The following is a 26,528-nucleotide window of genomic DNA, read 5'->3' on the forward strand; positions in this document are numbered from 1 at the left end:
TTTAGCAATGCATCTGCAAGAAACTTCTCTTGGCAACTCTCAGGACCTTCAGTCCTTTGATTTATATTTTCGTATCCAAAATGGTGCAATTTCCTGCATTTTAAACAAGCTTACAGTTATGTTCCCATGATTTAGAATTACCAACTAAAGTCCGATTAACATTAAAATTATTTGTGAAAAGGTTTAATGGTTTCTCTTCCTTGATTATTGGTATTTCTCAAGTTTTCCGACAATAAAATATCGACGATATTGATCGACTCATGTTTCGTTTAGTGCGGGTATTATTTATATTGACACCGTTGACGTCACAGCAAAACGTGTAAAGCATGCTGGAACACAAAAGAGTCCGGAGCAAAGCGACTGCTCGTGTATTCGTATTTAAAGCTGCAACAGCTAATATTTTTAAAGCCGGGTTGGCTAAATAATAACTTAAAGGGAATGTAATGTGTATTTTCAGATTTATTTATCTTTTTTCTAAATAAATTAAAAGAACGATAAAATAATCAAAGGTTAATGATAAGCAACACAAAATATAGCTTTACAGACGGGAACGCGATTCAATTATAATTTAATAATTGGTTAACAAACGGACTGGGGATTAAGAAACAAAATAAAACGACACATGATTTATGTTACCGAAATCAATTAACACTTATTGTTAACTTTGCGTTCATAGATGATTATAGGGATGAAGGTCGCAATTACGACAGTGGTGTTTTTCACACATTTCCATTCTGATAAAGAATAGGAGGAGTTTGGTTAATTGGCACTGTTGAACCTCACCGACACGCCTTCATGCTGTCGTCGATCCTGAATGGCTGATACAAATGTCGTAATAGTCCCGACACGCCTTCAGTGACAGGTCTTGCATATTATTTTAATATGCCTTGTTATATGAAATATATGAACAACTGCAATTATTGTATCTACTGTAAAGCTGGCCTGTTATCTCTTCGAAAGCCCTTGTTTATTTTCATTCTCTTTTTTCGTCTTAATTCATTGAATAAGGGAAGGTAACGATAAAAGGCCCTGTATTCATATAAAAAATCATGGTTGTGTAAGAAATGCTTGAAATAATGTCAATTTATATAAATTTTACATTACATTGTACGTGGAGTGTCACCCATATTTAATTTATTCTCACTTCAATATGCAATGTATTATATCTATATGTAGGACTATCTAGAAGCAGACTTGGAGGCTGTACTTCTAGGCGACAGTGGGTACCCGCTGAGGCGTTATTTGATTACTCCTATTCTGCACCCATCAAATGAGAATGAGGAGAGGTACAACAGACGCCACAAGACTGGAAGAGAAGTTGTTGAGAGGGCTTTTGGTGTTTTGAAGTCAAGATTTAGGTAAGCCATTTTTAGCTCGACTATTTGAAGAATAGGTGGGCTATACTACTAGCCCCGGCGTCAGCGACCGGTTAAAGTTTTAGGGCAAGTTGGGATTTTCACTTATAAGTCCAATACCCTTCATTCAATTGACTTTATACTTCACTCTGTTGTTCAGTGCCATCACATGATTAGGTTAGAATATTATCTTTTATACAAATTATGGCCTCTGATTGACTATGGAACTTAGGTTCAAGTTTTAGGGCAGGTTAAGATATTTATTAATAACTTCTATTCCCTTCATTTAATTGACTTTATACGCAACGCATTTGTCTGTACAAGCCCTCTTACGGTTTGTACGTGTATGCAAGGGACTACTTCTTTTTTGCCGGAGTGATAGGCATTAAAAAATTTGGGCACCACTGAACCGTGAAAATGAGAACCAAAAAAGCTCGTCATACATTGTTCATATAAAGCGCGTGCATGCCGGCAAGCAAATTGTACATGTTTAGGGCGGGGTTTGACCTCCGTTAACCAATGAAAATACCCGAGGTACATGTACAATCCACCTTGTCTTGCTTAAACTGGCACATATTTCCGCACAAAATTTCTTTAAGTTAACCTCTTTTCAAAATTATTCAGCTGAAGGCATGTATAAGCATGCTAGACAGTTTAAGACAAACTCTTTCCTACAAAGTAAAAGATGACATTTAAGTAATTAATTATTTAAATGGGGTGGGTTCGGGAGGGGTTTCCCCTCATGAAAAACAATGTTTATAATACCTTTTTTTCTGCATATAATCAGAAAATGCGGGGTCATCAGTTCAGCAAAAAAACAGTGGCATTTTTCGCAATATTTTTCAGGAGTTTTTAACATGCTTGTAGATTAGTGATTTTTCTTTGTTCAGTGTGCAGTTTACTCTTCCTAACTGCTGTTTCGACTTGAGATAGAATATGGTCGAGAAATATTTTCTTCTCAGTTATTTCTTCAAACACTATATGAATCTATATGAATTACTAAAAAAGCGATATTGTTCATGTAAAATTAACAAGACATTTAAATGCCAGCTCTAATATAGTAAAGCATAGGCATAGCAAAATTCAAAACATTTTTATTATATATGGTTTGTGGTGATTTATAAACATTTATAAACAATAGAAAAACAATCTTTCACTGTTTCAACATATTGATATTTTTTTACTGTTTGAAATTTCAGCCAGCTCTCAAATAAATATTGAATGCCAGTGCTAAGAGGGCTGGGACACAATTTGAACAACTTCATTACCAAAATAATGTAACCTTTGCATACAAATTATAATTTGTTGCCCTACTTCAATAATTATAATTGAATCCCATTTAATACACTTTTAGGGTCTAAAATTAAATTATTATGTTTGTGATAGATCGCAAAATATTTCAGTTCGTTACTCTTAAAATATAGCTTTTGATTCTCACTCAGTGAAATTCATGTACATCAGGATTTTACACTAAAACAAAACAAATTCACTATTTATTCTTTCTTTCAGTTATCGCACATAGGTTATGGCATGGTACCATCCTCTTTATTTAGATTGTCAGAAAATGTGAATGCATCTCAGTAGCTCAGTTGGTGAAGAACTCACCCTGTTAGCAAAGGGGTCCCGGGTTCCAGCCCTGCAATTGTCATATATTTTTCTGTCCAATTGTACTTCAATGGATAAATTCAAATTCTGACAATAAATAATGACAATTTAGCAGGTGGAGCTAAGATCCTATTCATGTCATGTATTTTCATTTCTCAGTGATTGAATTTAAAGCTGCACTCTCACAAATTTACCGTTTTTACATTTTATTTTATTTTGCCTTTGAAAGAGCAAATTTTTGCGTAAATACCTGCAAACCAATGATAAAAGTTTGCTGATAAAAGATCTGATTGCAGATTTTTATATTTCCTTTAAATTATGCACCAGTCAATTGTAACCACGCCCCACCCACCCCCCTGCCTGGGGGTATACCGGGGAAAGCCGAGGAAATGGGCCCAGTTTTTACTTTCCAGGTGGCCCCGCAGGGCCGGACGACCGTGGTGGTTTTGTCTTAGCGCTAAATTTAGCGGAGATTGGGCCTTATATTGAGTCTCTTGGGTGCGGGGGCATTTGGCGGGGGGTTTACCACCAGTTCATTCCTGCAGAGCGGGGATTTTACCCGGGGTTGGCATTCCTGCAGAGCGGGGATTTTACCCGGGGTTGGCTGGACCGAAAGTCAAAGTCCCCTCTATTCCCTGGACCGGGGGGGGGGGGGCGTGGTTACATTTGACTGGTGCATTAATGTTTTATGTTTTTAAAACGTTATTAACGGTTTAAGAAAAATGAATAAAAAATCATTTTTTTGAAATAAGATATAAAAATCTGCGATCAAATTTTTTGTCAGCAGTCTTATATAACTTGTTTCCATGCATTTACACAAAAATTGGCTCGTTAAAAGACAAAAATAAGAAAGTTGTCAAAACGTTAAATCTGTGGGAGTGCAACTTTAAGGGACACCAAATTGTACATTTGCAAGAAAAAAGAAATAGTGAAAACCTCTGCTAATGGCGCAATGCTTCTTTCGCTGTTTTTTTAGCTCACCTGTCACATAGTGACAAGGTGAGCTTTTGTGATCACAATTTGTCCGTCGTCCGTCCGTCCGTCCGTCCGTAAACTTTTACTTTAAACGACATCTCCTCATAAACCGCTTAGCCAATTTCATCCAAACTTCACAGGAATGTTCCTTGGGTGGTCCCCTTTGAAAATTGTTCAAAGAATTCAATTCCATGCAGAACTCTGGTTGCCATGGCAATGGAAAGGAAAAACTTTAAAAATCTTCTTCTCCCAAACCACAAGGCTTAGGCCGTTGATATATGGTAGGTAGGATCACCAAATGGAAGTTGTGGGACTGCTGCAAGCATCCGAAATTTTCCATGTGAACTTTATTTCATGTACATTCACTTGTGTTTTTAGCTCACCTGAGTATACAGGTGAGGTATTGTGATCGGTCTCTGTCTACCAAAACTGTTCAAAGAATTCTGATATGTCAAAAATATCTCCACCAGGGTCGTCGCCAGTTTTCCTTATACACTATATAGAAAACTTTAAAAATCTTCATCTCCAAAACTACTGGTCCAATTACAAAATTATTTCACAGAAATGATCCTTGGGTGGACCTCTACTAAATTTGTTCAAAGAATTTTGATATGTCCAAAAACATGGCCGCCAGGGGCGGGGCCAGTTTTCCTTATACGGCTATATAGAAAACTTTGAAAATCTAATCGAAAACTACTGGTCTGATTTCAAAATAATTTCATAGTAATTATCCTTTGGTGTACCTTTACCAAAGTTGTTCAAACAATGATGATATCTCAAAAAACATGGCCACTAGAAGCGGCCAGTTTTTTTCTTATATACCTATATCATAAAGATTTTTGTGCTGTTTCTTTTGTTGCCCTTTTATCAGGTGAGCGATATAGGACCATTATGGTCCTCTTGTTAAATGTTTGGTAAGTTCACTTGTGCCATATTGCAATTCTGACATTATATGTAAATTTACTTATCTTCCATGTTTTTGATATGTCTTTTGCATATTATGTTGCCTATGATTTATTTCTACGGCTTGAGTAAACTTTCAACTGTTTTTAAATATTGTGTATACTTCACTTGTGCCATAGTGAAATGGTATCAAACATACACTCAGTCAAAGTTCTAACCGATCACTATTTAAACTCGATTCTTTTAAAAACTATATTTCTGTGCTGTCTGAAAAATTAGACATACATTAATATACCTACTTAGCGTAAGCGTGTAATATCCGATAGTGGATTCGTGTGTATGGGCGCTGTGGCGAGTGGTAAGAATGAATTTCATTTTTTCGCACATTTTCATTAATTTCATTTTGTGATACAAAATATAATAATTCAGCCATACAATCGATGTCATGGCTGAATAATTCTATTTTGTATCACAAAATTCATTTATGAGTAATTGATGCTTTTACATATCATACGGAGCAACGTACCTGTCTCACAAAAGTGCCGGTATTCGCATACCAACAGCCATGGAATGATTCTTGATGGACAGTCGCCCCATGTTTAGTTTTTTTTTTATTTATGGCGGTCGACATGTAATGTAAAGCCGCAGTTGGGTGTTCGAACCATCGAGTTGACAGGTTCCACATGCGAAAGAATGAAATATAGCCATACCGCTCATCACAGCACCCACATACACGAATCCACTATCGGATTTTACATGCCAATGCTAAATAGGTATAGTAATGTATGTCTAATTTTTCAGACAGGACAGAAATATAGTTTTAAAAAAAATCCAGTTTAAGAAGTGATCGGTTAGAACTTTGACTGAGTGTATGTCATTTCACATATCTTACAAACTATTGATATGTCATTTGCTTATTATGTTGCCTATGATTTCTTTCTATGTTATGGCTAAACTTTTACTATACTGTACATATCGTTGTCTGTTTATCTTTGTTTCATTCAACTTAGATATTTTTTCAAGCCAATTTTTTTTTTGCTAACCTTAAATTAATATAACAGGAATACAACTGCTTTCATAGTACATCGTTTACCCATTACCCGATATGCTATATTTGGATGATGACATTATTTTCTACACTTGGTTATAAATTTTTGAAATGCTTTGCAAAAGAAAAATTGAATTTCTAACAGTTTTGAAAACCTTTTTAAAAAAGTGAGCATTTGCTCCTTAAGAAGAACATGCTCCATTTTTAACATTTCTCGGATGCATCAAAATGTGTCTTATCAGATAATGGGTCAATAGTGTCGCGGGTTAGTGTTAGTACACATAATTAATGGCAACATATCAAAGCCAAGATCATCCTTCAAAGTCAAAGGTCAAATTTAAGGTTAATCAAGATGTTAATAGGCCATATTGCATACAGGCAGCAAATTGTTTTACAAACAGTGTTTTATGTGAAACATGAGACATACTATTTTACAAAACTGATAATGTACAACATAAACCTTGTACTTGTATTACTTTTACACCATCTTGTATGTACAATCTCATTCTAACCACTATTTCAAGCAGATTCTATGCCAATCTAGTCATTGTTTTTTTTCTTCATCTCATATCTTCAAAGGCTTAGAAAAAATAACCCCTTCACTCCCAGGCCAAGTGTGCACATGAAAACTATTATATTTACTTCCAACTTAAAACACTTCCCCAACCTTTGGTAATAAAATCTATGGATTGAATTTCAAACAGTTTGGATCTAGATGAAACTTAAGTTACTAAGTGTCTTGTACAGGCTCAAGCCATATTCATAAAACTCCTAAGGAAAATCTTAAACTTAAGTGAACATTTCCATTGCAGATTTCTCACTTTTTTACCCATAATACTTCAATGAAACTTTGCATTCATATGCAAAACTATGTTTTTCATAAGCATGAAAAGTTTCTTTGACGTTTGCTTAAAAATAAATTGGAAATCCGCATCTGAAATGTTCACTTAAGTTTAAGATTTTCCTTAGGAGCTTTATGAATACGGCCCCTGAGCTACTGTGTGCCATTTAGGCCAGTAAACAGGTTAAATATTCACTATTTTGTTACCTCTGATTTTTTACCAAATCATACTTAATGTGCAATGTATCTATTTTCTTGATAAAAATAAAAGAAAAGTCCACAATTTTTTTTTTGGTCACTATAACCACTTCATCAACGTCAAGGTCACACTGATTTCAACTGTTTTATGCAAGACTTGTAACTGCAAGTGATTTTACATCCGACAATTGTATACAGCTGTTTGTCTCCCTCCAAGTGTGACCTTGACCTTATAGGTAGGGACCTGGATCTTGTATATGTCACATCATCTTCATGTGCTGAACAACTGTGTATAGTTCTTTCAAACCATGACAATATTACATGTCTCATGTCTGCTAAAAATCTAGAACCTTTCGTCAAATATTTACAAAACTTTTGTTTACTCATATAAGCTTCATTTAGCAATGCATCTGCAAGAAACTTCTCTTGGCAACTCTCAGGACCTTCAGTCCTTTGATTTATATTTTCGTATCCAAAATGGTGCAATTTCCTGCATTTTAAACAAGCTTACAGTTATGTTCCCATGATTTAGAATTACCAACTAAAGTCCGATTAACATTAAAATTATTTGTGAAAAGGTTTAATGGTTTCTCTTCCTTGATTATTGGTATTTCTCAAGTTTTCCGACAATAAAATATCGACGATATTGATCGACTCATGTTTCGTTTAGTGCGGGTATTATTTATATTGACACCGTTGACGTCACAGCAAAACGTGTAAAGCATGCTGGAACACAAAAGAGTCCGGAGCAAAGCGACTGCTCGTGTATTCGTATTTAAAGCTGCAACAGCTAATATTTTTAAAGCCGGGTTGGCTAAATAATAACTTAAAGGGAATGTAATGTGTATTTTCAGATTTATTTATCTTTTTTCTAAATAAATTAAAAGAACGATAAAATAATCAAAGGTTAATGATAAGCAACACAAAATATAGCTTTACAGACGTGAACGCGACTCAATTAATTACGACGACATAGCATAACCCTTGTTAATAACACAGATATCCTAAAACGGTTCTCAATTATAATTTAATAATTGGTTAACAAACGGACTGGGGATTAAGAAACAAAATAAAACGACACATGATTTATGTTACCGAAATCAATTAACACTTATTGTTAACTTTGCGTTCATAGATGATTATAGGGATGAAGGTCGCAATTACGACAGTGGTGTTTTTCACACATTTCCATTCTGATAAAGAATAGGAGGAGTTTGGTTAATTGGCACTGTTGAACCTCACCGACACGCCTTCATGCTGTCGTCGATCCTGAATGGCTGATACAAATGTCGTAATAGTCCCGACACGCCTTCAGTGACAGGTCTTGCATATTATTTTAATATGCCTTGTTATATGAAGTATATGAACAACTGCAATTATTGTATCTACTGTAAAGCTGGCCTGTTATCTCTTCGAAAGCCCTTGTTTATTTTCATTCTCTTTTTTCGTCTTAATTCATTGAATAAGGGAAGGTAACGATAAAAGGCCCTGTATTCATATAAAAAATCATGGTTGTGTAAGAAATGCTTGAAATAATGTCAATTTATATAAATTTTACATTACATTGTACGTGGAGTGTCACCCATATTTAATTTATTCTCACTTCAATATGCAATGTATTATATCTATATGTAGGACTATCTAGAAGCAGACTTGGAGGCTGTACTTCTAGGCGACAGTGGGTACCCGCTGAGGCGTTATTTGATTACTCCTATTCTGCACCCATCAGGTTCGGGAGGGGTTTCCCCTCATGAAAAACAATGTTTATAATACCTTTTTTTTCTGCATATAATCAGAAAATGCGGGGTCATCAGTTTTCAGCAAAAAAACAGTGGCATTTTTCGCAATATTTTTCAGGAGTTTTTAACATGCTTGTAGATTAGTGATTTTTCTTTGTTCAGTGTGCAGTGTACTCTTCCTAACTGCTGTTTCGACTTGAGATAGAATATGGTCGAGAAATATTTTCTTCTCAGTTATTTCTTCAAACACTATATGAATCTATATGAATTACTAAAAAAGCGATATTGTTCATGTAAAATTAACAAGACATTTAAATGCCAGCTCTAATATAGTAAAGCATAGGCATAGCAAAATTCAAAACATTTTTATTATATATGGTTTGTGGTGATTTATAAACATTTATAAACAATAGAAAAACAATCTTTCACTGTTTCAACATATTGATATTTTTTTACTGTTTGAAATTTCAGCCAGCTCTCAAATAAATATTGAATGCCAGTGCTAAGAGGGCTGGGACACAATTTGAACAACTTCATTACCAAAATAATGTAACCTTTGCATACAAATTATAATTTGTTGCCCTACTTCAATAATTATAATTGAATCCCATTTAATACACTTTTAGGGTCTAAAATTAAATTATTATGTTTGTGATAGATCGCAAAATATTTCAGTTCGTTACTCTTAAAATATAGCTTTTGATTCTCACTCAGTGAAATTCATGTACATCAGGATTTTACACTAAAACAAAACAAATTCACTATTTATTCTTTCTTTCAGTTATCGCACATAGGTTATGGCATGGTACCATCCTCTTTATTTAGATTGTCAGAAAATGTGAATGCATCTCAGTAGCTCAGTTGGTGAAGAACTCACCCTGTTAGCAAAGGGGTCCCGGGTTCCAGCCCTGCAATTGTCATATATTTTTCTGTCCAATTGTACTTCAATGGATAAATTCAAATTCTGACAATAAATAATGACAATTTAGCAGGTGGAGCTAAGATCCTATTCATGTCATGTATTTTCATTTCTCAGTGATTGAATTTAAAGCTGCACTCTCACAAATTTACCGTTTTTACATTTTATTTTATTTTGCCTTTGAAAGAGCAAATTTTTGCGTAAATACCTGCAAACCAATGATAAAAGTTTGCTGATAAAAGATCTGATTGCAGATTTTTATATTTCCTTTAAATTATGCACCAGTCAATTGTAACCACGCCCCACCCACCCCCCTGCCTGGGGGTATACCGGGGAAAGCCGAGGAAATGGGCCCAGTTTTTACTTTCCAGGTGGCCCCGCAGGGCCGGACGACCGTGGTGGTTTTGTCTTAGCGCTAAATTTAGCGGAGATTGGGCCTTATATTGAGTCTCTGGGGTGCGGGGGCATTTGGCGGGGGGTTTACCACCAGTTCATTCCTGCAGAGCGGGGATTTTACCCGGGGTTGGCATTCCTGCAGAGCGGGGATTTTACCCGGGGTTGGCTGGACCGAAAGTCAAAGTCCCCTCTATTCCCTGGACCGGGGGGGGGGGGGCGTGGTTACATTTGACTGGTGCATTAATGTTTTATGTTTTTAAAACGTTATTAACGGTTTAAGAAAAATGAATAAAAAATCATTTTTTTGAAATAAGATATAAAAATCTGCGATCAAATTTTTTGTCAGCAGTCTTATATAACTTGTTTCCATGCATTTACACAAAAATTGGCTCGTTAAAAGACAAAAATAAGAAAGTTGTCAAAACGTTAAATCTGTGGGAGTGCAACTTTAAGGGACACCAAATTGTACATTTGCAAGAAAAAAGAAATAGTGAAAACCTCTGCTAATGGCGCAATGCTTCTTTCGCTGTTTTTTTAGCTCACCTGTCACATAGTGACAAGGTGAGCTTTTGTGATCACAATTTGTCCGGCGTCTGTCCGTCCGTCCGTAAACTTTTACTTTAAACGACATCTCCTCATAAAGCGCTTAGCCAATTTCATCCAAACTTCACAGGAATGTTCCTTGGGTGGTCCCCTTTGAAAATTGTTCCAAGAATTGAATTCCATGCAGAACTCTGGTTGCCATGGCAACGGAAATGAAATACTTTAAAAATCTTCTTCTCCAAAACCACAAGGCCTAGAGCCTTAATATTTGGTATATAGCATCATCTAGTGGTCCTCTACCAAAATTGTTAAAACTATCTCCCTGGGGTCAAAAATGGCCCCGCCCCGGGGGTCACTTGTTTTACATAGACTTATATAGGGAAAAAATTAAAAATCTTCTTCTCAAAAACAACAAGGCCTAGAACCTTGAAAATTGGTATGTGTCATCATGTAGTGGTCCTCTACAAAATTTGTTCAAACTACATGGGTGAAAGTTTTCAGTATTGATACTGAATTCAGTATTTTGGAAAATATTTATCCTATATAATGTATTGTAAAAATGTCATTCCCCTATGTAAACACCCTATTTTCAGTATTATGAAAAATTCATACTTTCACCCATGAAATTATTCTCCTGGGGTCGAAAATGGCCCCGCCCGAGGGGTCACTAGTTTTATTACATAGTGTTATATAGTAAATCTTTAAAAATCTTTTCCGAAACTGTAAGGCCCAGGGCTTAGATATTTGGTATACAGCATCATCTAGTGGACCTCTACCAGATTTGTTCAAATTATTGCCACAGGGTCAAAATTGACCCCGCCTAGGGGGTCCTTGTTTTTACGTAGTGTTATATAGTAAATCTTTAAAAATATTCCTCTCCAGAACCATAAGGCCAGGAGCTTAGATATTTGGTATACAACATCATCTTGTGGACCTCTATCAAAGTTGTTGAAATTATTGCCACAGGGTCAAAATTGGCCCCGCCCTGAAAGTTATTTGTTTTTATATAGTCTTATATAATAAAACTTTAAAAATCCTCTTCTCCAAAATATAAGACCTAGAGCTTTCATATTTGGTATATAGTGTTACCTAGTGGACCTACACCAACGGTATTCAAATTATTGTCCGGGGGTCAAATTGGCCTTGCTCAGGGGTCATTTGTTTTTACATTGTCTTGTCACTTAAACATCTTTTCCTCTGAAAGTAAAGGTCAGAATGACTCCATACTTGATATGTAGCATCCTTACATGGTCCTCTCTCAACTTTGTTCAAATGGTTTTGTTTGGCCCCTTTTAGGGGTCACCAGAGCAAAAAATAGAAAAACCTTTAAACAACTTGATCTTATTAACTGCTTGATGGATCTTCAAGTCTGAAGCATCCTAGCATGGGCTTCTGTCAGGTCTTTTCAAATAATTTTGTTTGGCCCCTTTTAAGGGCCACCAGAGCTAAAATTAGTAAAAAAAAACATAACATTTTCTTCGCATGAACCCCTTGATAGATCTTCAGCAAATTTGGTTTGAAGTGTCCTTGCATGGACCTCTCTTAAATTTGTTCACATAATTTTGTTTGGCCTGGTTGCCATGGCAACCTAAAGCAAAATGTCAACAATTGGTTATAATCATCTTCTTCTCCTAAACCGCTTTGACAATTTTGATGACACTTCATAGGAATGATCCTTGGTTGGTGCTTTTTCAAAATTGTTCAAAGAAATTAATTCCATGTAGAACTCTGGTTGACATGGCAACCTAAAGGAAAAGTGTCAACAATTGGTTACAATCATCTTCTTCTCCTAAACCCCTTGGACAATTTTGATGAAACTTAGGAATGATCCTTGGTTGGTGCTTTTTCAAAATTGTACAAAAAAATTAATTCCATGCAGAACTCTGGTTGCCATGGCAACCTGAAGGAAAATATAGGCTGTCGTGTCCGCGCTGTGACTTTCTCTTATATGGACAGATTTTAAAATGACTTGCCATATGTTTTCGACATACCAAGACAACGTGTCGTGTGCAAGACCCATGTCCCTACCTCTGAGGTGAAAGATACACTAAGTGTTTATTCACAATGGAATGCTGAATATGAGGTCATAAAGAGTGTTGGCTGTCATTTAGTATGATTGTTTTTTTTCTATGCTCAGAAAAGTTATATTATATTGCATAATATAACTTGCAATATGTATTTGACACATAAAGGCAAGATCAACTTTTTATGTACTTGTTCATAGATCAATGTCACATTGGGGGGCATTTGTCACATACTTTGACAGCTCTTGTTCAATATTCTTTGAGAAACAAGCTATGTTAAACTCTTTTACTCAGGTGAGCGATTTAGGGCCATCATGACCCTCTTGTTTTACTTAGAATTTACGTGTAAGTTTGCGTACCACCTCAAATATTTTCAAAGTCCATTGACATCTGGCTTTGAAACTTTGCACGCTTGTTAACCATTATGCCCCCAACCTGTACACAGGAGGAGATAACTCTATCAAGCATTTTGACAAAATTATGCCCCTTTTTCAACTTACAATTTATGTAAAAGTTTGCGTACCACCTCAAATATTTTCCAATTCAATTTATGTAAATATCTCAGCACATCATGTATTGCATTGAAATCTAATATAACAGTGATCAATGCATGTTTCTCCAAAACTTTTCAATCCATACAACGAAAAGCGGCGGAATAGTCCAGCGCGCTGTCTCTGTGACAGCTCTTGTTTTTATTTATTTTCTGTTTGTAACATATTCCTCAAATGCGTTTGTGTACTTGATCTCAAATGCATAGTAGCTTTATTTAATTTAATTAAGAAGAATAACTCTAACCTTCATATAAAATATAAGGTAATGCATTATATATAATGTATACACTATTATTGAAGATTGTTGCATATACACTGAATAAATTGCTAACAGCAACAAAACTGGTTGTTATTTAAAAAGTTTTATTAACATATACAATAAAGCGTTTCCCTTTTACTCCTAGTATGTTTCACATAGTCATTAAGTAAACTTAATGTGTCCGGCAATAGCACCTCAAGCCCGTAGAGGCAGCGCCTTAGTTCATATTACTTCACATAATTGTCCAGGACCATCACCCAATAAGGTTACATAACTCCATATCCTAAATACAAATGATGGCCCCTGATTGACTTAGGTTAAAGTTTTAGGCAATTAAAAGTTAAGGGCAATTTGGGATTTTAAAAAAAACACACCCTCTATACCGTTCTTTCAATGCACTTAAAAAAAATCTAAATTATTTTTGAATAGTACAAAGACTATATTTTTGAGTATTTCCTGACTAACATTAAATACAAATGGTTTCAATACAACATTCAGCATCACCACATCTAGTAATGTATACTTAAATGTTTATATATGTTTGTTCAGCTATTCATCTGTATTAGTAGTAGTGTTTTTTTGCTATATAACAATTGATTTTTTTCCAGATGCCTACACAGATCGGGGGGGGGGGGGGGGGGGGGGGAGGGGGGAGGTGCTGCCATTTTCACCAGGAAAGAGCTGTCGGGTTTTTCTAGCCTGCTGTAAACTACACAATCTGTGTATTGACAACAATATGCCACTTCCTGATGTTATTGTTTGTGCAGATGACCAGTGCATTCAACAAAATCAGAAGGCCACAAGACCCGGACTAACCACAAGGGCACAATACATTCAGCTGCCATAGCTTTACAAGATAGTGTGAACATTACTTTCAATTTTGTCTGTCATCCATAAACAATCTTCTCATTATGAGACTGCATAATATTTTTCATATGCAGATAGATCACATCAAGGATAAGAACAGTGCACAAGAACCATTCACGTTTGCATAATTTTTAATTTATTGGCCTTTCTTTTTTATTCATACTTATTTCTTGCCTGGAGCAGAACTTTTTTATGCATTGACTGGAAATTTCCTATACATATGAGTGGTGGACTGCACAATATCCATTACTCTGGCTGGCGTATTTTTGATCTATATAACCCTCTGTTGAAATTATTTGTTGTTTTTTTATATCACAAAGTCCATAATTTTTTTGTTTTTTTCGTAAAAACATCACATCCAGAGAGATGTCATGGTGTAGTCCACAAGAACCATAACTCTGGCTGCAATATTTGTTGTCATGTTTTAGAAGTGCACAATGCACAAGAACTGTTTCTCTTGACAAAGTTAGATATTTGACAGTAAATTTTGAGGACTTTGATTATTCTATTAAAAGCTGCACTCTCATTGTTAACTTAGGTTGTGTTTATTATAGAAATTTAAATGATCACCAAACTATCTTTTTGTGCCTGCTTTGCCTTGTTCTCTTGCATTAATGTGTTCTTATTTTCTAATTTTGAAACTCAATTTATTGTTATTGATATACCATTTAATAGTATTGCACATAATAAATCTGTAAAAACAGAAATACTTATAATTTCTTAAAGTTCATTTGTCTACCCTGTTAAAGAAATGTGTTGCTTGATTGACATTATTTAAAAACTACAATTTGCTGGACAGTTAATATGTAAATAATGTCCTTTGTTTTTGCTGAAGAGGCAGAACTTCAATGGGATAGTAGTGATTGAAGTCTGGGTACATTACACTTGCTCTTTTTCTAAAACACCCCTTGGTTCTTTTACGTGCTCAGTGTAAAGCAGCGATACACGGGGCACAACTTTCCTTGGTTAAACAAGTCCATGGGTACTTAGTACACCACTTTACTAATCACTAGCCTTTAAGTGCCAAGCACCAGACAAGGGAGCTACTTTTACCAACTTAGGGTATGACGTGGCCAGACATTAAACCAAAGGCCTCCCTCTCCACAGGCGAATGCATTAACCGCTAGGCCACGGAGACATATTCAAACAAGTGAATGCTGAGTAAAGTAATAAGTTATCATTTATTGCAGTATTAACACTAATATACATGTATATCACAGTATTGAAACAGTTGAAAACAGAATCTACATGTCTCTGACATTATAAAAACAATACCTCTGTTGGCTATCACAGATAAAGCTAGAAACTAAATGTGATATAAATATGAGGAATGTGTAGACAGGTATTAATTTATTTATATATCTGACTTAATTATTATTATTGGCCATATGACATGATGGATAGAGAATAGTTCATGTGAGTATATATAGATAAAAATGCATATGCTATGAACATTATTTTAAAGCTGCTCTCTTTACATACACTTTTACTATGCCAGAAATAAACACATCTATGTGAAAAATATAACATAAAAGAAAACGCAATAATAAGATAATAACAATAAATGACATATAATAAACAAACCATATATGGAAGTTGGTTCAACAACAATAACAGTGTCATTAAGATTCAACACAAAACATTTTATATACATATGGATATGTCACATATTAACTGGGAAATCTTTTGTAAAAAAATGCCAAAATCATAGTTGCCACAAAAATACTACTCATCTCTTTCCATATTAAGACTTCATGTATCATAAAAAAGCAGGCCATGGAAATGCGTTCTATAATAACTGATAAAAATAAAAAAAGTTGTCAAAACATCAAATCTGTGAGAGTTCAGCTTAAAGTTTAAGATTTTCATGATTTAGTTTATGACTTATAGAGTTAAAGTAACTAATCTTACGGAAATTGTCAAATCTTAATTGGTAATCTTACGGAAATAGTCAAATCTTAATTGGTTAATATGTGGACATGTGGCTATTTATTCAAAGAACTCATTTATGAAGTTTTTTTTTAACCTGTGTAGCCTTTGTAAAGGATGTATACGTAGGATTCGCATCAATCTAAATCTTTAAAATGACACACTTTAAATTCAATGATAAGCCATCCATCATAACAATAAACTAGTGACACTCTTAATCAAAATCAGTTCAACATGTATGACAAACATAACATTTGAGTGATTCACTTTTTACTAATGCATTCATGGAAATTGTTTATTAACAAGACTTGATCTATGTATGAACTAGCTGAAAACATGGGTTAAAACTTTATTTATTTTTACAACAATTGTGAAAGAAGCTATTACACCTTATATTAATCACTCTCTTCGGCACAATGTTGAGTGAGAGAGTGGTTTTGTGTTGTATATAATAAAACAATTATATATCTGGTAAATCTGATGTAGGAGTAAGAGCATCTTTAAAGGGGCTGTCTCACGTATGATAAAATAGCGAGAAAAAAGAAAATTGTTGAAAACTGTCATAAACTTGGCATCGATGTGTACAATGCATTGAAACTTACTAACTTAAGTACCAAATTTATTTAAGTTTAGCAGTAAATTATATTTCGTATTTTTCCATTAAAAAGATTACTGGGTATGTCTACCAGGTAGAATTCATTCCATATGCGAGATTGGCTAGTCAAGCTGTTGATATATCTTATGGTAATTGAAGGATTATTATAGTTACAATAAAAAATATAGTCCATCCTAATTTCATATACTTAATTTTTAATGCATGAACATCATTATAATGGATGGCTTACCTTAAAAATGTCAATAAAATAATGTTGATATGTAAGTTCATTGAAAACCAAGTAAATCACTTAATGTCTGTTGGTTTCGTTGCGAAACAAGAGATTTAAGGGACTCGCTTATTTCCCGCAGCAGTTCATTGTGGGTCCTGCTCTCTGCCAACAGTTCCCTCTATAAACTGATATCAGCTCGTCCGAGCACTGGCAGTCTATAAAGATACATATTCAATTTTTTAAGTCAATGTATTGAATTGATAATGTTTAAAACACCTATTTGGAAACAATATATTGTGATGTTATTGTCATTCAAACTTTAAGGGATAAATGGGATATATGTAGTATGGTTTTCAATTTAGAAAACAGCAAGTAATGAATACATTCTGTACTGTACCACTGTATTGAATCAGTGTTTAATAAAAATGATTATGTAATGATTCTCATCAAACATGTCATAATTCTTTTGAAGGAGTTTATGCATACACAAATAAAAGGAATTAAGAGGTATGACTACCAGCAGCAAAAAATCTCATTTCAAATAATACAAAAAAAAACATTGTTATCAAGGCTTTAAATCATTACTAAATTATAGTGGTGAATCTGTGTTCTAATGGTAACACACTTGTTTATCAATCAATGGGTCGCAGGTTCGATTCCCAGTCTCATCACTAAAAAGTACTAGTTGTCGTCTGGGAGTCCTCTGTGACAGTGCTATACACCTGTTCATGTTAAATAACCAGGGTAGCTTCTTACCAGGGTTACATTCTGCCTGTGCAATCTGCTAAAAAAATATGAAATGACTTTCAATCTTAACAGAGCACTGGCTGAATGGTTAAGGCCTGAGTGCACGTATAAGTAAGCTAACACACCTGACCGCCATCAAATATTATTACTTAACAGCCAATGATAGGAGCAAACACAAAGCTTTTTTTTATACATTGTTTGTGAAAAAGGTTTTGTTGGCAAAACAATTGTTCTTAAGAGTTCATTTTATACCATAATATTCACGCTTCCTTTTTCCTATTGAGGATGGCCCAGAGCTAGTACATCTTGCATTTTTTTACTGTGTCACTTGATGATTCTGTAAGGAAAGAAAAACTTTTTTTAACAAAGGAAAAGAACTACAATTATCCAAGCGTGTGGCGTGTTAAGAACCTATTTATTAAACTTTAACCGCACACTGGCTACATATTGGAAAGTTATGCAAAAAAGTGCATTTATTGCATGTGGAATTTGTTTCACTGAATCTAAATGTGCCAAAGAATTGCAATTAATGTAGATTGCGGAAGATTGGAAAAAAAATGGTACTGGTTAGTAACATAAACTATCATCATTAAACCTTCATTTAGCTTATTTAGCAAAACATATTAATACCAGATCAATGTTGTGACCTTGACTTTCAAAGTTTGAACGTAAGTCTTGTGAATGATACATCATTTTGTTAAGATATGTATCTTTAATGATATCTGTGGTTAAAATCAAACCATTAGGAGAAAGAGTAGGATAGGACAAAAAAGAAACCGATAAGACAAAATTGGGCAGTAATCAGATCTACTGACAGACCTTCTCACCTACGGGATTTTTGTATAGCTGCCACTTCAAATCAATGTATATAGAACACCTTAATACACTACAAAAAAGAATTAACTGGTGAATACTTTTAGTTCTTACCAGCACAGTTTGTGTAGTCAGCTGCTGAAGGGCAATTTTCTTTAGCAGCCGCTGCAAACACAATAATGTTTAAATAAATGTATAAATATTTTATTAATGATAACCTAATGAGCAAATTTTGAATTAAATTGGTTAAATTTCTTTACTTCAGCTTGTCGAGAAAACACTCTCCTTAAATAGTTTAATGCAAAATCTTTCAAACAATCTTGAACTGCTGTATAAATCATCATGTTTCAGTGTCAAAAATTAGTTATCCAAAACGTTTCTTAAAGCTGCACCCACACAGATTGAACGATTTGACAAGTTTTTATTTTTCGTCTTTGAACAAGCCAATTTTTGCGAATATCCATGGAAACCAGTTATTTAAGACTGCTGACAAAATTACATCGCAGGTTTTTATATTTAAGTTAATTTTTTTTATGTTTTATGCATTTTTCTGAAACCGTTAGTAAAACATTAATTTTCGAACGGAAGTATAAAAATCCACAATCTGATCTTTTGTCAGCAATCTTATATCATTGGTTTGCAAATATTTACGCAAAAATGTACTCTTTCCAAGACAAAAAATGAAAAAAAATTAAAATTGGTTATTCTGTGAGAGTGCAGCTTTAACTGCCATAAAGTATTGAACATTATGGAAATACTTTTATAATAAAACATGTTTATAAATCCTTCTTCCTCATCGTTTATTATGATACAATTGTTAATACATACCTTCTTCCTCATCTTCATTGGCCACTCCTAAGAACTTGGAAACTAAAAAGTAATACATTATGGCTCATTACATTTCACTTATCACAAATCAAAACAATGATATATAATGATGAAATACATATGTGCCAACACCGATATAAAAAAATGCTTTTGATATAAGAAGTAAGACATTATTAAGTGAAACAAATGACAATTGAATAATTTGAATATTTAAGTTAAAAGATGTTTCATGTTGCTGTTTAGTGTGAGTGTTTTAAAACTCACATGATCTGTTAGTGTCCACTCCAGTCTGAATACCGGTCACAGATACCGCTGGAATGCATGATAGGACCTGTAGCAGAAATGAGTGACACAAATTAAAGAAACAGCTTTCACTGCACCTAAGCTTTAATGTAAAAGATAAGAATGAAATTTACATCTTTAGAAATATAACAAAAATGATTGCATATGTCTGCCTGTCATTTTTTAAATATATTGAAATTATAAGAACCCCCCCCCCCTTCCGACACACACACATGGTTCTTTTTTAACTATAGGCAAATAATAAATTATCCACCCTTTCCCTCTCCTTACACACTTACATAAACACACGAACAATATATATTTCTCAAAATGTTATCGATGATTTTGTTTACATGCCCTTTCCTCCAGCTCTGTTAAGATAAGGGTTAAGAGTAGGTTGACCTCATGAGTCATGTAACAGACATGGGGGGCTTATCAGTTGCGTTGGAGTCGACGATAAGTACAAAATATGTACTTGAGTCATAATACACACTTAAATTATTAGGAGGTTCTACCATTATATTATACGTGAGGTATCATCCGTTACTCTTCTCAAATGACCGTAATGATGAAAGAACACAAAAGGCACGTAACTCGAGTTTCGACATTGTATCACAAGGAGTATTTCCATTAAGAGTGAGCCCCCTTGTCTGTAAGAATGTACTAGTATTTCCAACATTTCTGTTCTGCGCGGAACTAAGGAATAGTATTTCTGTGTTTTATGACGATAAAACTGAGGGTTTTTTCAACATTCAATTGTTAAAGGTAGTCAATGCTTGCTTATCTCATCACAGTCGAAAATGGCTTAATTTAAGATACAGGTACAAAGTTCAGTACAAAGCTAGGGAAAATTCAATGTTTTGTTGGAAAAACTTTCGGTCTAAGGTAGTTGTCTGTCAAAATAAGTATTCATTAGAGCATATATCTGATTGCTCGCCGACAAAAACAAAGTGTGCCAATACATGTGTGCCATTTTACACAAGCATCGCTAACAAGAACTAGTCACTTGAAGGAAACTGTCCTTCCTACAACACAGCAACATGTATCTATAAATGAACCTGAAATATCATCGTGCAATACAAGACAATTATCTGGTCTGTACTTTATGCATTTCTTAATTATAACAGCGGGACATTTATTCTTGTTTAGTTAACCAAAAATCGGAGTTCTACAAACAATATCAATTATTGCCAGACTTTGGTGTAGACCATGAAATCTTAAAAGCACCTTCTACTATGATTATCTGTACGTGGTGGATTAAAAGGATATTTTTGATTTATAACGGATATAATCTTAAATGAAGAATGAAAGTTAGATATTTTTGGTTTTAGACAATGTTTGCTAGGATCAAAGCCAATAATGGAAAATGGTGATAAATACAGTGTCTGAAAGATTCGTATGCATATCCGAGCATATTTCAATAACAAATAACTGGGTATAAAGACTGTAAACTTATACTTATGTGATTTCAAGAAATACAGTTCGAATCCACCATTGGCCCTAAACCACTTTGGTAATAAAACTACCACATGGCCCAAAATCAGGCCATGTCATAAAATACCACATGACCCAAAATCAGGCCATGCCATAAACTACAACATGCCCCAAAAGCAACGCTGTTTCAAACTATCATAGGCTCAAACCACAACCAGTCTCTTACCAACAACCAGTCCCTAAACCACATCCATAACATTACCCCAAGCTGCACATGTTCTAAATCACTATAATTGTTGACTATAATTGTTGCCGAACAATTTGATGTCATTCGTTATATCGTTGTTTTGTGATTAATATTGGAGCCAGATGAGGACTAAATTATTTTAAATTTCTTTATCAGTGAGTCAGATATGGTTGCATTTTTTTCTTTTCCTGGTAGAATCATTGAGCCATTTACGAATATACCTGCGCCTATGATTCCAACACATGTATATATTGTTTGGAAGTGTTTCAGAATTGAAACTTACTTGGAACATACACTTGATACAAACCTACTGGGTTAATGAAGCAAATATAAAAGACAGTGTCTTTAAATTTACAACCGTAGCAATTTCCTGGATGTCAAATAGTCAGGTTGTACATGAGAGATAGGATATGTATTATTCGATACTCGAGAAAATCGGATGAAGCGGAAATTGAAAAGCAGAGGGTATTTTACAAAACTGTTGGTACGTACATCGAGAACAATCTCATTTGAAACCAAATGTTACATCTACGTGAAAAATGATTCGAAGTAAAATGACAATAATTTTACAGGGTTACCAGCAGTGTATCTTGCTGCTTCTCAATGTATTTGTTAAACAAATTCATTTTTTGGTGTAAACTCATAAACTATATAATGCCGTTTTACATTTTATGTTCTTGTTCAAACAAAGCACTAGTTTTCAGTAAAGTTCTCGATTGTCACTTTTGGTACGACGAAGTGAAAATAAAAATGAGTCAAAATATATAATTAAGTGCCATCAAATACCAGTAGTTTGTCGCACATACCGCAATTTAATCGTTTAGTAGCAATTATTAAAGATACCTCTTTAAATGATTAGCCAAATTTTCAGTGTCGATGTTGAGTTGATGAATTGCATTTATCCGTGAGCCCGCCTGCTTACTTCTGCGGGTAAAAGCGTCTTATTTGGACATTTAATTGTGAGCATTACAACTGAATTAAATATTCAAACTAGACGAACAAGATGCTTCTTACCAGTATTAACATTTCGTTGTCATTGTGTCTCCCACCTTTGCAGAAGATGCATGTGGATATATGTTTTGGTACTTAGGATGACATGTTAGTACAGGAACGCTGTCGTACTTATAATGTCTCACATATGCTTGAAATATTTATTTATACAAAATTATTTCAGTTCGATTGTTAAGACAGATGATACCATACTCTAAAAATCCGCTTTCTGGATAGAAACCAGTACTAGTTTTCTTTTTGAGAGGATCGACTGGGTCACTTTCCCACCGAATAAGCAAATCAAGCAATGCATGTCGTTAGAATGGGGAATCGTGTGCGATTCTACTTTTAAAAAAATCCAATTTTGCTTCATATGTCGGAATCTATCCGCGAAGTACCCGAAAAACAACTCACTGCTGACTTGTGGCTCGGCCAGGACGGCTTTGGATTTTTTTTTTCATTCTGGTACAAAGTACCCCCGCTTAACAAAAACAGAGAGGATTGTGCATGCCAAGTTTTTTAATCATCAACCAATCTTTTACTCTTAATTGTAAGGAATATTTCTCTTTTATCAATAGCAAAATCTGCTTCGTCAATCTTTTGAAAAACTTTGTTTCAGCCTAAGATTATTAAAAAGACTGCTTTTGGATCTTGTACTATATTTTGCAGTAGCGATCACGTTTTGACTCTGATCCATCGGTTAAAGGCCCGGTCACACCGCAAGAACTTTGCTGGAGCGTTCCTGGAGCGGTGAAAAAAAATCATCACCGCTCGTTACCGTTCACCAGAAGTTGGCCCCCGTTAAGGCAACGCCGTATACGCTCGGCCACCGCTTATGGTCCTTCCTACCGCTCCGAAAGTTTTGAGCTGCACAAAATATTGCGAGCGGTGAGGAGCGGGCAATTTTCCGCTCCGGCAAAGTTCACCACCGCTCCAACAACGCCCAGTCAAAGTTTGGCACCGCTAGACGCAAGTTCGTGGACGCTTGGGTCCGCTAGGCCAACGCAGAAATCTTGAACGCTGGACCACCGCTGCTTCGCCAGCTTTGCCCGGGCGGTGATTAAACGTTGCACAAACTTTGGTGGAGCGGTTGTAAGCGTTTTACGAGCGGACACGGGATTGCTGGAACGGTGTCGGGCGTTGAAGCAGCGATCCATTGCGGTGATGAACTTTGGTTTGGCGTTGGTATGGAGGTGTCGGAGCGGGACCAGAATAAACCAACGCTCGCTACCGTTAAGCCAACGCTATAGCAACGCCGGCTTCAGCGGGGCACCGCTAAGGCAACGCCCTTGTTTTCGATTTTTTTCCCATTTTGTGCGCGGTGACGAGCGTTGTCGAAATTCGGTCCCCTCTCCCTACCGTTCAAGGAACGCTCCAACAAAGTTCGGGCGGTGTGACCGGGCCTTAAGGCATTCCACTGTCTCATCATCGCGCCGATACATGGACGAAGGTCATGCGAATTCAGGGACGGCGTTGACAGTTTTACGTTGAGTGTTTGGGCATATATAATAAGGATATGTTTAAGTTTAGTGGGGGTATATTTTTTGTTTTGGTCGCACGGCCCACATTCCCTTAATGTTTGATATGCTATCAGTAAAAAAATGTAATTTTGAAAAATATTTTTTACTTTGATGTTGAAGTAGACATAACTTCAGCCTTGATAAGTGTTGTTCAAATGTTCTATAAATATTAGTTGTTTTAATTTACGTTGAAAGGGCACCTGCCATAACCATCAAGTGAGCCGGCAGATTAATAGACTTCTCAATTGTACTTTACATGCATTGTGTTATTCAAAGAGCCGTATCATTCACTGTTAAATAAAACTCACTTTACCGAAAAGCTAGTGCTTTTTATATTCATTTATTGACGTTCACAGAAGGGTGTCATAATTGGTTTTCGATAAGTATTTTTAGTTTACGTTTTAATATCACATGTATCATATATACTATAAATCTCTTTTGACACTCATTTGTGTGATGTTTTATGCTGCTTAAATGACAACTTACCAATATAAAACATTAGTGCAATAGGCACAGTTAACATTATCATTCCAATCTGAAACAGACTACGACAATGCCGTTCGTCATTTATAATGTTAAAAAATTCACAGCACTTTATCGTTGATTCTATATCACTGCGCCGTAGCAAAATGACACCTGCCAACTTCTTCTTCTTCTTCCAGTATCAATACAGGGCCAGGTTTGTGACAATGCCGCACCGTTTTCAATCTAAATGGTACTATACTCAGGTGGATAATCCACCGTGAGTAGAACGGTAAGTAAATTGGATTCCGTTGCCTGGTTTTAAAACAATCTACGGTATTGAAATTTATTTAGCAAACAAATTACAATATTCTGATCTGCGGCATTGAATTTATAGCAACACAATATCACAGGCTCTGACATCAATGTAACAACATCTTACAATATTCCGATCCAATCTTTTGGATAATAATCTGAGCGATTCATTTTTGTTTCCAACCAAGAGTTCACTCCTGGATAGCCAGCGTAATACACAGTTATTCCCCGTGACAACCATGCACCCCACCATCCGAATGTACCGGAAGTCACTATCACGTGATCACATGACGTCATTAAAGCAAAATCTCTAGCCGCATCATCAAATGGGCTAAACACTACGTTTGATTTCTTAATATTATTTATACACCATTGAATACCGTCGCTTAGGACAACGAACGTCACATTTGTAAACTTTTGTTCATAAAACGTCATTGCTTTCGTCACAAAATCGAGACCGGCAACTGTGTATCCTCGGTGGATTGCTGACGTCATCAACATGTCGCCTCTTCTATAATGAAGACATACGTTTTCATAGCCTGAAAAATCAACAACAGGGAATTGAAGAGCCAAGCGTTGACAATCAAGAATGATAATATGGAAATTTGAACTATATTGATAACATCGGTTTAAGTGTCAGTGGAAAAAGCCTTGATTCAAATGGTTGCTGTTGACAACTTCAACTCTCAGCATGGAACAGGTATTCGTATTCACAATTTTCATTTGTCAATAAAATTTCTTTCACAATTAATATATTTTCATTTCAAGGTACCTCCTTTATTTAAAGAAATATTTTTTAGTCTCAATGAATAAAGCTGTAATTACAATACAGACTACATAATGCCAATGGGAGGATCTCAAAAAACTTGAACAAAGTTATGGTATTGACATCGTTCATGCATTAAGTAATATACATGTCGTCAGGCGTAACCAAATCAAAATGATTGTTTCCTGTTTCCAGATGGATCATATTTGTTTAATTCTTACCATGCATTTTTTTCTGTAAATTTAATAATTGATTGCGCATTCATAAGAAAGAGGCATTATTTACCGCTTTATGGAACACTGGTTTTAATGTAGCGCAGACAAAATGGCGACGGTTACGTGTGAAAATGATATACAAAAACATTTTATTTAATAAAACAAAAACATAAGAATCTATTATTATCTATCGACGCTATCATTTGTTAATTCATTATATCATCTGTATTCGTTACCTTTTATGAGGAGGGGTTCTGTGAATGGGGGCAATAGAATCAGAAACAAACATTATTTCTTTCGCCTCATATACCTGTCTTTGAAATACTTCTAAGGAAGGCCCTCGCTTGCGTTGCGTAGACAGATTTCATTTTGAATATTCGGCGAATATCATTTGCAACATTCTCAAAGTATCTCCAGGACTGAAAATATCCTTTTATACTCCAGTTGTATGCGGGATTAAGATGTTCCGTTTCATCTGCGTAAACACCAGGTATTCCTACGTGATGAGCTCTGACATTTTCTAGATTAAAATTATAACTCAGATCAATAAAGTTAAACCAGTCCATTTTTGAGAGTCTGTCGTTTAGTATCGGAATAAACCCGTTTTGTTTTGCTATACCAATAAGAGCCGCAACTTGGAACATTATATTTCCAGTCCTACCTGGCATAAGAGAAAGAGAAATGTACGTTTTGCAATTTGGTTTTCGAAGATGAGTTCTACTTTTGTTATCAAACAAATTATTTAAAGGTAATACTTCATTTTCATTCCATTTTAAAGGCGCACATGGTTCGGAATTAAGAAATATGGTATGAGTTTTATCCGTTTGAAATCTGTGTGGTATCATGTTCTTATTAAATGAGCCAGTCTTCATTGGCGAGATACGTGACATCCCGTTCCTGACACTTGGTTGGAAACCATTATCACAATCT

At 35.1% G+C, this 26,528-nt stretch overlaps 1 long non-coding RNA gene across 1 annotated transcript; it reads left to right on the top strand.

The window, feature by feature from the left end:
• The first annotated feature begins 700 nt into the window (after positions 1 to 700).
• On the top strand, positions 701 to 13,986 carry LOC128222051 (uncharacterized). Its single transcript, XR_008259060.1, has 3 exons — positions 701 to 862; positions 1,177 to 1,358; positions 13,965 to 13,986. It is a non-coding gene; the product is annotated as an uncharacterized LOC128222051 (long non-coding RNA).
• The last annotated feature ends 12,542 nt before the right edge of the window (positions 13,987 to 26,528 follow it).

This window comes from Mya arenaria, chromosome 16 (genome assembly GCF_026914265.1).
Source record: "Mya arenaria isolate MELC-2E11 chromosome 16, ASM2691426v1".
Taxonomy (NCBI): domain Eukaryota; kingdom Metazoa; phylum Mollusca; class Bivalvia; order Myida; family Myidae; genus Mya; species Mya arenaria.